The sequence below is a fragment of the Oncorhynchus nerka genome, linkage group LG9b (genome assembly GCF_034236695.1).
Source record: "Oncorhynchus nerka isolate Pitt River linkage group LG9b, Oner_Uvic_2.0, whole genome shotgun sequence".
Classification (NCBI taxonomy): Eukaryota; Metazoa; Chordata; class Actinopteri; order Salmoniformes; family Salmonidae; genus Oncorhynchus; species Oncorhynchus nerka.
Genome location: NC_088424.1, coordinates 23,535,482 through 23,552,344, shown reverse-complemented (window position 1 = coordinate 23,552,344; position 16,863 = coordinate 23,535,482). Strand labels below are relative to the sequence as shown.

Genomic DNA, 16,863 nt, shown 5'->3' with positions numbered 1-16,863 from the left:
ATAAAAGGCCACTCTAAAATGTGCAGTTTGGGGTAACACAATGCCACAAATAATTTCAAATTGTATTTGTCACATGCGCCAAATACAACAGTTGTAGACCTTACAGTGAAATTATTACTTACAAGCCCTTAACCAACAATTATTTTAGAAGTTAAGAAAAACAGGAGTGTGCAAATTGGCATAATGACTGCAGGAATGTCCACCAGAGCTGTTGCCAGAGAATTGAACATTCATTCCTGTACCATAAGCGGCCTCCAAGTTCGTTTTAGATAATTTGGCAGTACATCCAACCCGCCTCACAACCGCAGACCACGTATTACCATGCCAGCCCAGGACCTCCACATCCGGCTTCTTCACCTGTGGGATTGTCAGACGCGGAGGCAGGTGGGTGCTCAGGAGTATTTCTGTCTGTAATAAAGCCCTTTTGTAGGTGAAAGCCACATTGTAATGTTTAGAAATGAGGGCCTTTAATCTGAAGATTTTTAAGGTACAACGTGGCGTCATCGTTTGTGCTGCTGGCAGAATACTAGTCTTGAAAATGAGTTACTGAGCCAGCTATAATCGCAGTAATTTCCGTCGAATATCACATAACCACTCGGCTGCGGTGTACGGATGAGTACTGAACGATTATGTAAAGTTCTGACACATTTGAATGAATTGATAATTGCTAACAAGTCCTGCCGAAAAGTTGATCATGCTGAGAATGAAGATTCCCATTCGAACGGCGGAAGGAGACCATACCGTCGAAGACGAGCAGGAAAATACCGATTGCAGCAGTCACACTATTGATTCGGTTTCATATTGTGGTGTGGAGGTTCAAAAATTCAACGGGGGAGTCATATCGCCAGTGGCAAATTGACAAGAAGGCTGTGTTTGGGTGGTTCGGCTTGCACCTCAGCAAAGCGAAGCGGATAGAGTTTATGTACGGACTACTTCATATGTGTCAACCACTTGAGATTCGCTTTTTGGGATCATTACATTTACATTTAAGTCATTTAGCAGACGCTCTTATCCAGAGCGACATGTCTTGAGGATCTTGCACGGAAAGATGTCCACGTTTTCCGGGACTTTGAGATAACAGCAAACTGTCAAACTGACTTGGCCTTCCTTAAGGACGCTAGCGACCCTGTTGTGCGTTCCAAAACTACTTGTCTACCTGTCACTTTTGCGATCTGGAAACAGAGAATGTGCGGACACACTGTATCGTGCTTTGAGCCATATAGACCCAGCGCTATACTTAAATACTTATCATGGCGTTCCTTTATCTCCGTGGTGGGAACATTCAGAATGTACCTGATCAACATTGCCCTCGCGAGGGTGGAATGGAGTCTGGGAGATCGGTGCATCCCAGCGGGACTCCACTGGACGCAGAGTCGGGTTCCCTGGAGCACTTGGCGCTGCTTTTCACCATGGCCTCACTACACCCTGCGTTCCCTTTTTACCAGAGGGATACTGTCAGACACCAGTTGGATAATGTGGAACTGGTCTTAGAGGAGAGAATGGATTGCCACAAACGCATGAGTTTCCAGGTAAACACCACTTGACAGTGGCATGTTTATAGTGACCGCCATTGTAAACAAACTCGTACTATTTGGGACCGCGGGAGGAGGGGCTGTCTTGTATTTAGAGTTTATAGTCTCCGGGTTACGGCGTATTCCCGTGATTGACTGAAATGCAGCTCAAGAGTGGAATTTAAGGTGGCTTCCTCATTTTACCACGTCTCCTTAGATTAGCTTCTTACCTACCTCACTCCTTATGGTCACAGGGCAGGTGAAAGTAGCTAACTCCTCTTATTGGCTTCCACCACATTTACTATCCAGTGTCATTAGATCATTACAGGTGAGGAAACGACAAGAAAGCCAGTGAAGGCACTGGTACTGAGACTATTGAGACGCATCCCCTGGGGGCCTCAATAAGACTTTCTCGAGAGTTACTTTGACAAGAAGTATTATTAAACCAGCCCTTTTTCTAAAATGTTACTGGCCACCTTAGCCATAGGAATGAACAGATGACGTTTTAATCAAAGTATATATAGAATCAAATATTCTCAATTTCAGCCATCTTAGTTTAGATGGCATAATGTAGCAATTTATTTCTGGTAAATTGGGGCCAAATAATTGATGTATGAATATGCTGTAATAACATGTACTGTGAATAGGCTTGTGGGGTCAGTAAAGAGGTTCAAACCTTTCATGCCAAGTAGTAATGCAAAGCACTGTTTCATTTCCAAGAACAGTCTTGAATGCCATGGCCATATGACTACAGACTGAGTTCATTGCGCTGTCACAAAAGGACAGACACCATAGACTTTGAATGAAGATCACTTTCTCAATTTGCCTTTAGGGCAATTCCACATGAATGGAATTATGCTGAGACTCTGATTTTTCAATTTAAAATGTATGCCAAACAAAAAACATTGATTTCAAAGTTTCACAAACCATACAACTCTATGCGCAATGACTAATTTGAACAATTTACACAGTAAAACGAACAAAAACATTTACTGGGAAACTGTGCAGATGCAAAGTTTGTTAACAGAATTGCAGTAAAATATCCCACTGTTATTCTGTTACCAAAGTTTGTATCACAATTCTTTCTGTAAATGTGTTTTTGTAAAATGGTCAGTGGAAATTGTCAAAAGTAGTCCTTGTGCATAGAGTTGTATGGTTGGCTAAACGTTGAAATCAATGGTGTTGGTTTGGTATACATTTTAAAGTGAAACATCTGACTCTGTAATTCCGTTACCATGGAATTGCCCCTTGTGCACCAGGGGAATAGAGAGAGAGAGAGAGAGAGTGTCTGCTAAAGCCAGATAAACTTTCTGGCCATGGCTACTGTGTCTTCTGTCATCTTGTCCACAGCAGCTAGCTACAGTAGCCTATATGAATGGGAACACCCAGCATTCTTGTTTATGATTGCATTGTGATCTAACTTTGCATTGTGTTGGCGAAACCTCTCTCTCTCTCTCTCTGTGATCCAGTGAAAAAGCCAAGCGTTTTAATGAGACACACCCTCTTGCTCATGTCTGGCTGGCTGACTGCTCTCTTACAGGGGCATTCTGTAATTCCGTCTTTTTATTTATCCGTTATTTTACTAGGTAAGTTGACTGAGAAGACATTCTCATTTGCAGCAACGACCTGGGGAATAGTTACAGTGGAGAGGAGGGGGATGAATGATCCAATTGTAAACTGTCTCTCCGCATAATGGCTTGTCTTGGCTGGCTCTCAGCATAATAACTTGTCTCATTCAGACAATTAGTTAGCCTACACTTTCCTGTGGATTGGCAGTATTTCTAATCCAAATGGAGATGATCTATGAATAGAAATTAAACTGAAAAGAGTTATTCTCAAAGCATGCGGAGAGGAGAAAATTAGTATTGGTTCCAGTTGTTCAGTGCTGTAAGGGGGCAGTTGTTTGAAAGGTATTTGACTGTACTTGTGCAGGTGACATTGCAACTTGATTGGGGGAGAAAGCACAAATGCATACTACACCATCAATCTCTTCACTTTCCTGGTTGCAGCAGAAGCAGCATGCCCTTGGAAGGGAGGATCTCAGCCCCAGGAGCACTGACATGGGTCAGTCGGCCTGCTGTATTCCCAATCAGCTCCCCAACAGGACATCATCCCAGAGAGAAGGTAGTCTGTAGTCTGAGAAGGTAGAGTGTTCAAAGCCAGATGTATTTTATCCTAGTGCATTTGAGGTGAAACGAGACCCAAACTATCAGATATGATACAATAGACAGGATATATTTTAAATGATCTGTATTTTCTGTTCTACACATTTTTGTCATGGGGCAAAGAGAAACATTTGCAAAATGTTTGTTTTTAAAGCAAATTTCCTGCAAAAAAAACGTTTTTTTTTGTTCATGCAATATTTTATGCCCCATTGGCAATCTGTAGCTCAGGACCCCAAAATGTCAGTTTTATAGCTAATCTCATGCTATTTTACACATTTTGCCATGAGGCTGAGAGAATATTTTGCAGGTAATTTTAAAGATAATTTCCATTGCTTACGATATGTTAATATACTATCTGGGGAGGGGAGTGCAGGGGTATGGATGAACAGCAATTAATTGCTCAAAAAAATAACCCTGGTCTGCTCTCTTCTTGCAGAAGTTCACATTGACAAGATTGTGCTAAAGACGATATCTTGGAACCGAGTAAACAGTGAATACGTTATTGAGGTATGTACTGTAGGTTCATGTTTGGACTCTGTGCCTTGGTATGTTATTTTCCTGTGTATTTTATTCTTATACATTTTGAGGCATACATGCTGAAGGATCTAGATATACTTTATTTTTTATTAGGTGCATATATGGTGGGCCACCAGATTACTTCGTGCTTCCTCCCATTCAAATGATGGCACTGACAAAACGTTTGTCCTGAGCTTCAGATTGTTCATGCAATATTGTATTTTTTTTCTCTGTAAATCATGCAACGTTCTCTTACAACATCTGGACAGGCAGAGTTCTAAGACTTTGCCTGTCCCTTAATCAATTGGCCCAGCGTCGTCCGCATTAGGGTTTGGCCGGGATAGGCCGTCATTGTAAATCAGAAATTGTTCTTAACTGACTTGCTTAGTTAAATAAAGGTCAAATAAAAATCAACAGTCAGGACTGTATGGCCAGGCATCATTATGACAGGCAGGACTGTGCTGAGGATGAGAGCAAGACAGAGAGCCAGGTTAAATAGGACAGCAGGAAGGATTGCGCCCTCCTAATCGCATGCTGTCCTCCGTTGCATGAGAACACAATCTGGTGGAAATATGTCCTAGCTCGTTTGCCACTCCAAAACATCTGCCGTGACTGTTTTTACAAGCCTGCGGCGGCGGCATATCAGCCTGTAAAAACGTACGGTCTTCAATTTAGACTAGAGGGTTGAAGGACTTGAGGTTAGCTCCAGGATTTTACAGCACTGACATGATAAGAGGGGTCATCTTGACTGCTTTCGCTCAGATAGCCGTAGTAGTAATAAAATAGACCAACATCTGACCAAGGTTGTCCTTATCTGTGGACTAGTCATGTAGCTTGTTGAGTAGCTAGAACAAACTATACGGTTCATATCAGATCTGCGTTATGTGGATGGCAAGATGGGCTGTATTGAGACTTCTGAATAACATCAGTTAAAGGAAAAGGACACAAACTATACGGTTCATATCAGATCTGCGTTATGTGGATGGCAAGATGGGCTGTATTGGGACTTCTGAATAACATCAGTTAAAGGAAAAGGACACAAACTATACGGTTCATATCAGATCTGCGTTATGTGGATAGCAAGATGGGCTGTATTGGGACTTCTGAATAACATCAGTTAAAGGAAAAGGACACAAACTATATTTTGGTATTTGTTTCATTCATCCATTTTTGCATGTCACCAATCAAGTTTAAGATGTATGACTTTCAAAATACAGAAATGATCCCTGTATGATGCATTTTGTGTCGTGATGCAAAATAATCATTCATTTAATTTTTCTGCTCTACAGAGACAGGTGGTACTGAGTGTGCACTAGTGTGACCTGTGTGTGGGTGTCACTGATATGAATGTCTAGGCTAGATGATGATGGCCTATCTATGATGGATGGGCTGAAAGAAGTGAGGGATTTTTATATTTCCCTTGGTCTATGGGAAAGACATGTCTCAGTCGAGGGGATTGTGTCCAACAGGGCATAGATAGAACGTCGCTTTCCAGTTTTTACGGGTGGTAGAGAAGTAGAAAGGTTTAATATGTTATTGAACCCTACTGTCTTATAGCCTACTTGAAAATGATGCAGTTAAGAGGCACTGTGTTAGATATCAACTGACATGCTCTTGGCTGAAATGTGGAAGGGGACAGTGATAGCATGTTGTTGCCAGCCAGTGCTAGAAACACACACTAGAGAGAGGGGTGGCTTGCTGGGCAGTGCCATCTGCTCCGCTGGGCATGGTGTATTAGTATGTTAAAGAGACGAGAACATGATCTTCAGCACAGGATGCACGTCACTCTGCCTGCCCTAGATGTCCAGGCTACTCTTCGTTGTGTTGTGAGAGTAGCCTGTACAACTAGGGCTGTGCTGAGGCCTACCGAGTTTTGTGTAAAACAATGCTGTGAGAGGTAGCCTAGGCTTAGTCTGTTTACTATGCCTAGGCTACCTCTCACGGTGCGTGCCACTGGCGATGTACAGCACTTTGCCGGACATGCTAGCTGTTTTCGGCGGCACATCATCACTTCAAACGCATTCCGTCGTGGTGTTATCGGTTGGCCTACTACTACTGGTAGTACCGGTAAAATGTAAGTTATGAATCATAATTCACCTGACACATTTTGATTTCATCAATCATTTTGAGTTCAAGTTGGTTGTCCAAAATACTATCAGCTTGCACTACATCTTTGCTGATGAATGTCCTGATCTCTGGCCAGTCAATTGGTTAAATTACATTGTTGTTTCGTCTCTTAATCGCTTCTAATAGATCTGAAACTGATACAATAACCATTCATTCAACCGACTGTTTGTTTATAATGAGGGGCGTCCCACGTTTAACCTGGACACACAAATAGTAGGAATTTGCGCTGACTTCAGCCATGACTGCATGAGAGAGAAATGAAACCTCTGCATGTCGCCTGCAGGTGGGAGTGTGTGTTTCACTGTCCAATCCCAGGTTTGAACATGATCTGAGGCTGTTCGGTCTCTTGGGCATCAACTTGGGAAAGCCTCAAGGGAGAGCAGACAGTGCATTATAAACAAAGAGCCGCATATATTGGCCAAAAAAATAACACATCTGATATATATATTTATTTTTTCGGTGTGTAGAGAAAAGTGAGGTGGGGCATCCGACAAATTAAACTTTGTCCGGCCTTATTGTTCTGGCTTGTTAAACTTGTTAAATTTGACAAAGAGCAACAGATTTTTCATATCCCACTTCAAGTTGTGAGTGCTTTTGCATTCACCTTTGTCAGATCAGGGATCATGATGAAGATGGAATAGGGTGCTGTTTGGGGACTCCACTCAGCCATTTGAACTGTTTCCCCTAGAATTTAGCTAGGGGGGTCTGGGAGCACCAAAACATTTTTGAGGCCCTTGTTGGCTGCAAAGACATTTAGCTTCTTTTTTTAAGCGAATTTCTTGCAATTATACACATTTTGCCATGGGGCAAAAACGAAAAAAAGTTTTGAAGATGCACTATGCAGAAATCCCTCAGCCATTTCCTGGTTGCTAAAATTCTAATAGTTTGCCTGATTTCCGTTTATGTGATCAAACAAGCAAGTATAGTGTAGAGAATCATTGTACCATCTAAACTGCTGGGAAATATATTTTCCATGGCCAAAAATATTGTTACTCTGTGATGGACAGGGTAGAGTAGAGACTGCCAGTCTGTGAAAGAGCTATTTTTAAATTGACACAATACCTCTTAGCAAAGGTGTCAGCTAGAGATTACATGCAGGAGCTTGTAGGGATTTGTAGTTTTGCATAGTCTACTTTGATGCTAATTAGTATTTCCAAATCTGAGAGTAAATAGAGCCGACTACATTGATAAAAGTGACCTTGTCTGTGAGAGATTGACACGCTTATGAAAAAGTCGCGCCAGGGTAAGCCTACATGAAACACAGACTTTACTTTAAGTGGTTCTAAAATCCACTATGGGAAAAATGTATGATTGGAGCCACTTCCATATTTGACCGCTAGGTTTTATGGGTATTATGACTCATACAGTGGTACTCTATTGCATCATGCTGTCTAAAGCAATGTATTGGATGTGTGTTTAGTAAAGCATACTTATGAGGTGATGTTGTCTCCTTCTCTTCCCCTCTTCTAGGTCCAGTGGTCTGACTCAACATGGACCACAGTGACCAAGACTCACCATGAGCTGGGTGACTTCCTGTCCAAGGTACAAGAGAAAAAAACACATCCCCATCAATAGATTATAGACCTAGAATATACTGGATTTAATGTCAGGAGAAATGAAATCACACACTCCTCCATTTGTACAGAGAGGTCTCTAAATGTTGTCTAATAAAGGTCAACCCAGATGCTGTTTTTACTTTCCAAATGTTGTCATGTGTTTTCTAGTCACTGAATGCTCTGTGTGCATGCTAATAGGACTAATGCTAATACTGTGACTTTCTGTATTCAAAAGTATTTCTTCGTCTAGCTTTATGTATACCCCTTAATGTTGTATGTAAACATCATGAATATACAGTGGCAAAAAAAATTATGTGAACCCTTTGGAAATACCTGCATTTCTGCATAAATTGGTCTAAAATTTGATCTGGTCACAACAATAGACAAACAGTTTAAACTAATAACACAAATAATCATATGTTTTCATGTCTTTATTGAACACACCGTGTAAACACACAGTGCAGGGTGGGAAAAGTATGTGAACCCTTGGATTTAATAACTGGTTGACCCGACTTTTGGTAGCGATATTCCAAAGTGTTCACGTGCTTTTTCTTGCCACTGTATGAATGTATATGAGGTTACTGGCCCAGGGATACCAGTATGAGCCCAGGGACCTGGAGAGGACACTACAGTGAGTTCCCCTCTTTGTTTGATCATTCAGCTCAGAGCAGCACAAAGCGTAATTGGAAATCTCAACAGGGTTTTTATAATGTCAATACAAAAATATACACTGCTCAAAAAAATAAAGGGAACACTAAAATAACACATCCTAGATCTGAATGAATGAAATATTCTTATTAAATACTTTTTTCTTTACATAGTTGAATGTGCTGACAACAAAATCACACAAACATTATCAATGTAAATCAAATGTATCAACCCATGGAGGTCTGGATTTGGAGTCACACTCAAAATTAAAGTGGAAAACCACACTACAGGCTGATCCAACTTTGATGTAATGTCCTTAAAACAAGTCAAAATGAGGCTCAGTAGTGTGTGTGTGTGTGGCCTCCATGTGTCTGTATGACCTCCCTACAACGCCTGGGCATGCTCCTGATGAGGTGGCGGATGGTCTCCTGAGGGATCTCCTCCCAGACCTGGACTAAAGCATCCGCCAACTCCTGGACAGTCTGTGGTGCAACGTGGCGTTGGTGGATGGAGCGAGACATGATGTCCCAGATGTGCTCAATTGGATTCAGATCTGGGGAATGGGCGGCCCATAGCATCAATGCCTTCCTCTTGCAGGAACTGCTGACACACTCCAGCCACATGAGGTCTAGCATTGTCTTGCATTAGGAGGAACCCAGGGCCAACCGCACCAGCATATGGTCTCACAAGGTGTCTGAGGATCTCATCTCGGTACCTAATGGCAGTCAGGCTACCTCTGGCGAGCACATGGAGGGCTGTGCGGCCCCCCAAAGAAATGCCACCCCACACCATGACTGACCCACCGCCAAACCTGTCATGCTGGAGGATGTTGCAGGCAGCAGAACGTTCTCCACGGCGTCTCCAGACTCTTTCACGTGCTCAGTGTGAACCTGCTTTCATCTGTGAAGAGCACAGGGCGCCAGTGGCGAATTTGCCAATCTTGGTGTTCTCTGGCAAATGCCAAACGTCCTGCACGGTGTTGGCCTGTAAGCACAACCCCCACCTGTGGACGTTGGGCCCTCATGGAGTCTGTTTCTGACCGTTTGAGCAGACACATGCACATTTGTGGCCTGCTGGAGGTCATTTTCCAGGGCTCTGGCAGTGCTCCTCCTGCTCCTCCTTGCACAAAGGCGGAGGTAGCGGTCCTGCTGCTGGGTTGTTGCCCTCCTATGGCCTCCTCCACGTCTCCTGATGTATTGGCCTGTCTCCTGGTAGCGCCTCCATGCTCTGGACACTACGCTGACAGACACAGCAAACCTTCTTGCCACAGCTCGCATTGATGTGCCACCCTGGATGAGCTGCACTACCTGAGCCACTTATGTGTTGAATCAGTGTTGAATCAAGTGTAGTTTTTTTGTACCAATTCATAAACCATGTGCCATGGAATTGGTACATCAAATCTCCTCCCATATATTTTGCAACCTGTATGGTGCAGCTGTCAACTGGTATATTTTTCTATTTATGCCAATTCCTTTCAGCCAATTTGTATCTTTAATATATGGCAGGCAAACACGTTCCCTAGCTTCTCCCTTTTCCACTTGCCTCGTCCATTGTTGTGGTAGTGCTGCAATCAGTTAGTTGTAAGTTTGGATTGAGCAGATATTCCCATATATTTTCGATAACTGCATATGTGACATAACTCCTCCATTTCTATTCATAATGTCATTAATAAATATAATACCATGAAATAATGTTTTTGTTATTAATCAATATATTTGAGTTTAACCATAACATTTGTTGTAATATTTGTTCTATCTTTTCTGGAGGATAAAACTGAAATTGTAACCAGCTTTGTATGGCTTGTTTAAGAAAGGGCGATACCTTAAGCAAAATTTCATTTTCAATTAGTTGGAAATGAGAAATTAATCTGTATGAGAGCAAAAAAGCCATTTTGAACAAAGGATGAGCTTTTCTTAATAATCTACTGGAGAACCATTTTGCGTTTAAGTATAACTTATGTATGAGTGAAGCTTTAACAGAGAGGTTTAAAGCTTTTAGTATTTAATCATTTTAACCCCCCAAACTCATATTCATTATGCAAATAGCCATGTTTAATTTTGTCTGGCTTAGCATTCCAAAAAGAATGAAATATGTTTTGCTCATATGATTTTAAAAACAAATCCTCTGGAGTAGGCAATGCCGTTAGTATGTAAGTAAGTAAACTGTGATGGGACCAAATAGTTTATTAATGGAATTAGTATTTACCTCTCCATGGTTGCAAAGTCTCTATTTCTGGTAGCTTTCTATTGAAATGAATTGTGGTAAGTTCATTTATAATTTGAGATGAAAACTTGAAGCTCAAGCACTTTCCTGTTACCTTTTTGACATGTTTCTTTACTCTGAAGCCTCAATATTGTGCAGAAAGTAGAGTAGTCTACCCTCTAGTTATGGTCACCAACGCTTCCATAAGCTCCAGTGTTGTCAGTTATGGTGAAGAACCTCAGGCTTCACATATGTCAGAACCATAGAACCCAGGCAATGATATCTAGGTCAATGGTGAGGATGTCATTACCAGAGGGTTTCGCTGGCCATCCTTTACAGATATGGATGGGATCACTTTTTCCGCCCTTCCACTCCCATTCAAGCCCCACCAGCACTTTGACTTCCCACTAGTATACAACAGGAGATTGTACACATGAAATTTCAATTTCCAAGTCACCTTCTCTCTCCCTCTTTCTCTTTCCCTCTGTATAATTTATATCTCTAAACCCCCCCCCCCCCCCCATCTCTCTACACTGTGACAGGGAGATGCTTCTGTCAGCCCCAGCAGCCTTCAGGCAGAGACGAGAGGTCTGCAGGTTCCTCCTCCCCCACTGCAGCCACTGTAAGTGTCTGTGCCCCTGTCTCAGCCTTCAGGGAGGTGAGATATCATATGCTCCACTGACCTTTACAGGAATGCATGTCTACATGAACCATCCACATGATTGGTTAGGGATACCTTGGAACTCGGAGCACAATTTACCCCTCTCTCTTCTCAAATAATTTGTATGTGGATTGATCTGGTCGGTTCCTAATGACTAATCGTACCAATGAACATCTTCTCAGTCATCCTAACTCCGTATTTTTCACTTCCTTTGACAACACCCTGAGCCATGTTTCAGTAGTGCTACCAGGGGACATGTAAATCCTCCAGAAATAAGACACGCACTGCTTGGTGGCAAGCTTTGAGAATAAACCCAGCTTCACAGTGAACACTTCTCAGCATAGCTGCAGGGCCAGGAGGCTGTTTTACCACATGAAACCCCAGCCATTATAAATTGACTTAGTGAAATTATTATTGAGAAAGTTTCCTCAAGCATCCATTGCTGGTTGGTTTCACACAGCTGCATCAAATTGACCACAGAAATCCATAAACCAAGAGTGTATTTCTTTTGTTAGAGACGTGGAAAAGCTGTGATGTTGTGTAGGCAGGAGGTCTCGTCGCTCATTCCCTAATATCTCACCATCCGGTCTCTCCTACCCAGATAACACAGTACCTCCTGGAAAGGCCTGTAAGGCACCTGAGCACTTTAAAGAAGACTGCACTGAGCCATCCAGTCAGGACCATGGTGTGTGTGCTGTATGGTATTAGTTATATTGTCTTTAGGCAGAGTAATGATTTATTTAGCATGTCTATCATTCTTTGTGGGGTTGAAATGACACCGTATTTGTAAATGGCTATTTCATAGAGACAGATATTCGTTGCCTGTAGTTGAAGTTCACTAGTACTTCTCTCTCGTCATTCTCCTCTCCCTCACCCAGACATAGGTTCTCACCACCTAAGGCATCAGACGGCGTGCAGCAGCAAGAGGCTAGGCCAGGGGTAAGAGCTCTATCTGTTCAGTCCAAGACTTGTGACCTTGTGTCTGATGCACTGATGGGTTATACTAAGAGGATCCCTGCTTTCACCTTACAGCACACTGATGACAAAGAGCAGCCAGAGTGAGAGCCAGAGGCCTGCTGTTCACGCAGAGCACAATGGAGTGATGGAGAGGAGGAGGAGGAGGAAACCAGGCATCATGACCTGTAGGCCAGACCCACATCAGGTCAGTCACACTGGCCTCTCCTTTCTCTCTCTGGCCTGGCCATTAGAAACGCTGGTAGGTTGGCGGTAGAGGACTGTCTATGTGCTGTATACTGCTGACTGGCATTTGTTCTTTTTTTTGTTTCGATAATACTCATTTGAATCTGTTTAGGGTGTTAAATGACCTCTCTCTTCAGAACACAGATGAGAAATGGGCTTTCACTCCAGAAAAAAAGAGCAGAAGAAGACCTGGTGGAAGGAGAAATGATGGGGCTAAAGGCTACATCCCCAGCAGCTTCATCAGACCACAGTCAACACACATGACCAGACAGGGTGCCAGTAAGAGGAAGTAACCAATGGGTGTGGCAATAGCCTACCCTATTTGTTTTCCAGCTTAACAATTCACATTATAACAACATGTATGTTGTGTGTTCCTTTACCACTGTAGAGCCGGTCCAGAACAGGTATGGAGACACGTGGTCCGATAGCTCCAGTACTCCCTCAGTCCCCAGCACGAGGCACATGAGAGCCTGGATAATGAGGACCGGGAGGACGAGAGAGGTGAGTGGCCCCTCTAAACCCTGTCTGCCCCCCTCTCTTTTCTGTCTGGAACTCATGGGGTTTAATCCTAGTCCTGAACTAAATAGCACTTTCATTGGAGATTCTCCATTTTAGTCAAGGACAAGGCTTTAACTGGTTCTGGGAAACCGGACCATGACATCGGAGTCTTTAGTGCTGTTGAAACTCAAGATGTCTTTTTAATGATAGCTTCTCTCCCCCAGACACTGCCGAGAGTTACTCAGACCACTCCGTCCAGGAGAAGAGGGCGAGTGATCACAGCAGAGGGGAAGTTGTAGCTACTGTACACGCTATAGTCCCTGTCCCCTACAGAGAAGAGACATCCTACACTGGCAGTCCCCTGAGTGTACACACTCTATCAATGACGGTCCAGAATGGGCGAACCATGCCAGACGCGACGGTGATGGTCACTCCACAGCCGGGGGACGGTTCAACAGCAGATGGGGCACTGACTGGGACCACCTCCATGGTTCCTCAGGAGTCCATCCCAAGCCAAGCTTCCCTGGGAGACCCTGAGAGGCAGAGGTACGTGTCTGCCCCCCTGAGCTCACCTCAGCTAGCCAATGCAGGATCCAGCATTTACCTAAACCCCCAGTGTTATATGACCCCTACCAGCCCAGAGAGTAGAAGCACTAACCCCCATCACCAGCTCCCAATGAGCGCTATCAGTGTCATCCCCCTGACCTTTCCATGTGTGCCCCCTGAGGCCAGCATACACCAGCACTGACCCAGCCTCCACCGCCACCCTACCCCTAGCAGCCTCTCTCCCTGACCCTAGCACCAGGACTCAAGCCCTGGCTGCGCCCACCAGCCTACCCACCCCTACCTCCGTGACACCCTCCTCAGTGGCCACTGTCACCCCAGCTGCAATCAGCCAGGTTCAGGCCCTCTGCCTCCAGCCATCCCCACTCACACCCCCGGCCCCGTGGCCAGCCCAGCCCTGACCCTCATCCACAGCACGGCCCAGGAGATGGTGCCTCCTGCAGCAGCTCTTGGGTGGCAGCAGGGCAGGCCCAGACCCAGCAGCAGGCCCTCCCTCCACAGCAACAGCAGATGAGCTGCAATTCCTGTGGTTGCCGTGGCAGCCACTCTACCAGTCCCAACTTCTCCTTCCCTCCCCAGCTGAGGCGCCAGGTCTTCAGCAATGCCCACCTCCCTCTCTTCCACCTCCCATCCATGTGCAGCACTGGATATCCCAGCCACCGCTGCCAGGTCCAACACCAGAGCAACGCCACCACCCAGCTACCTTTCTACCCCCTCCCACCTCACACGGCCACCCCCACCTCCACGCCACCTCCACGCCACTCCCACCACATGCTGGCCACCCAGGCTGGTTACAACCTGCAGCAGATGGCAGCTGCTCCCTTCAACAGCTTATACACGCCCATGTTCTCCTCGTTGGGACTGGGACTGGGCACGGGCACGATGAAGAGCAGTGCCAACGTCTCTTGCTATAACTGTGGGCTAAGCGGGCATTATGCCCAGGACTGCAAACAGCCCTCCATGGACGCCGGGCAGCAAGGTAATATTGGCCAGGCTAGTGGCAGAGAGAGGAGGTGAAGTCTCTCAGAGATTCCTCATCCTTAGTTTCAGCATAGGAAGGCAAAGCTTTATTTGGTAACCTGTTTTTTTGTCCACTGTGTTTTGCAACTGTCCAACATTTTTATGTCTGAAGCTGGATTGTCTGAATGAGCTCTATTAAATACCCAGGCCAAGTGTTAAAACATGTTTTGTTAGGACTGACTCTGAATCTGAAAGACTAGCATAGACTATGGACATCACATTTCTTTAGGTTACTTGTTAGGCACGCGACACTGACACACTCCTGTGTGTGTGTGTTTCAGGTGACTTTCGGCTGAAGTGCATGGCTCCCCACTTCTTTGAAGCAGACCAAACTGACTGACATGAGGGGACCAAGGCAATGTTTTGTTTCTCACTACAGTAAAGATTCCAGAAAATGTTTTCGTGGGTTGAGTTTTTCACCAATTGTATTACTTTGCAAATATCCAGACTTGTTTCTCAGCAGAGAATGGAATCCTGTATCATTCTCAGACGTTTCAGAGGACGGTGGTATTTTGCCCTGGAGACAAGTACAAGACAGGCTCACGTTTCCAGACTAGTCTATTACTTTAAAGAAAGAGAACCACGTCTTTAAATGGTACGGTGGTAAACTTGCATTTAATACGGATTAATGGATTGACTGAAGGTTGTCATATCCACATTTCAAAAGCAGGTCTTTTTTAGTACTTTTCAATTAGTTTCTTACTTTTTTGTATTATCTCATAGGTGTTCAAAATGCAAGATACAGTTTCAAAGCAGCTAGTCGTTAACCAGCTAATTTTCATTTTATTCATGTGAGAACAAAATATGTGAAGAACCTCACGCTCTTATTTTTTGTGGATTGTGATAAAGCGGAGAAAAGATGCATGGTTTATAAGATAAAGTATGTATGACATAATTAGGTTTTTGACAGAATATGCTGACTGTACCATAAATACCTTGTATTTGATTTGTTTTACAAGCTAATGGTATTCCATTGGAGGGAAATTTTGTACGAAAAAATTGTTTTATTGCCGTTTGTTACCACTTGATATAATGTGAAGTGTGTATTAAATCAATCATGTCTCATTCATGATGTTAATGCTGCTGCTGTTTGGTTTGTTTCCTGGGGGAAAAAATGCACTAATTTGTGTGTATGTGGGTGGGTCATGTCCCCAATGCTCTCAGGCAATGAGAGGACTCTTGTGGTTGTATCCCTTGAGCGTCTCTCCTCTAGGAAGAGATTTATTGAGGTCCAAATCAACCCCCCCCCCTAGGCACTTGGGTCGATCCAAAATCACCCTAGCCACTTTGGAAATCTGAATGCATTGGATAGATTAAATCAATGGTGAAAGCTTTACCTGAGCTTGCCTTCTGATAAGCCAAGTGGAACTCCTGCCATATTGCCTTCACCTATACAATACTTCCTGATCTAATGTTAGAGTTTTGGATTGGGCTACAGAATCAATGGTCCCTTGTCCTACCGCCATACATGTACTGTACCTGTTGAATGTGTGGCTCCTCCCTGTTTATGTAGGCGTGTCCAGCTCTTTGTTGCCAGAACGTACGTGCCATATTCCTCCTTTCTCATGCAGCAAGAAGGTTGTATTCTGCATGTAAGTGTATATTTGTGCACAGCAGTAAGGGGCTGACTTCACACACATACCTTACCTGTATGATTGACGACTATACAGAATAACTTCTGTATTAGAAAAAAGGTAACACGGTTGTTTGTGGGTTTGAAAGCCACTTGTCTTTCACTGTTCGTTGAGGTGGATTTGTTTTGTGTTTTCCACACACAGGCAAAAAATGTGTAAACTATTTGAAATTACATTTAGGTAAAATCACTGTTTTATAAAGTGGAACTTATCCTCTGTTTTTCTGTAAGCAGCTTTTCAGTTAAAAAAAAAAAAAGCATTTTGTATTGGATTTCAGAGGCCTAGTTGTTGACTTTATTTTAATGAATATCTTTATTTTGATAAAGAACATTAAAGTTGAGTGGAAAAATAGACTATCAAGCTTGGGTTGTATTTGTTTAACTTCTCTATAGTTAAAGATGCTGTGCTGTAGATTAAGGTAGTGTTACCTCTGATGCGATGACTGCATTACTAAATGTTAACATGTAGTTACTGAAAGGGAAGAATACAATAGTTCCTTCCTGTGCTAAATTAAGCTACCAGAATGTTTTCAGTTAAGTTGGTAGCAATCAAACAGCTACG

General features: G+C 43.6%; 1 pseudogene; it reads left to right on the top strand.

Annotated features, from left to right (window-relative positions):
- Positions 1 to 397: 397 nt before the first annotated feature.
- On the top strand, positions 398 to 15,735 carry LOC115114468 (zinc finger CCHC domain-containing protein 2-like; annotated as a pseudogene).
- Positions 15,736 to 16,863: the final 1,128 nt, after the last annotated feature.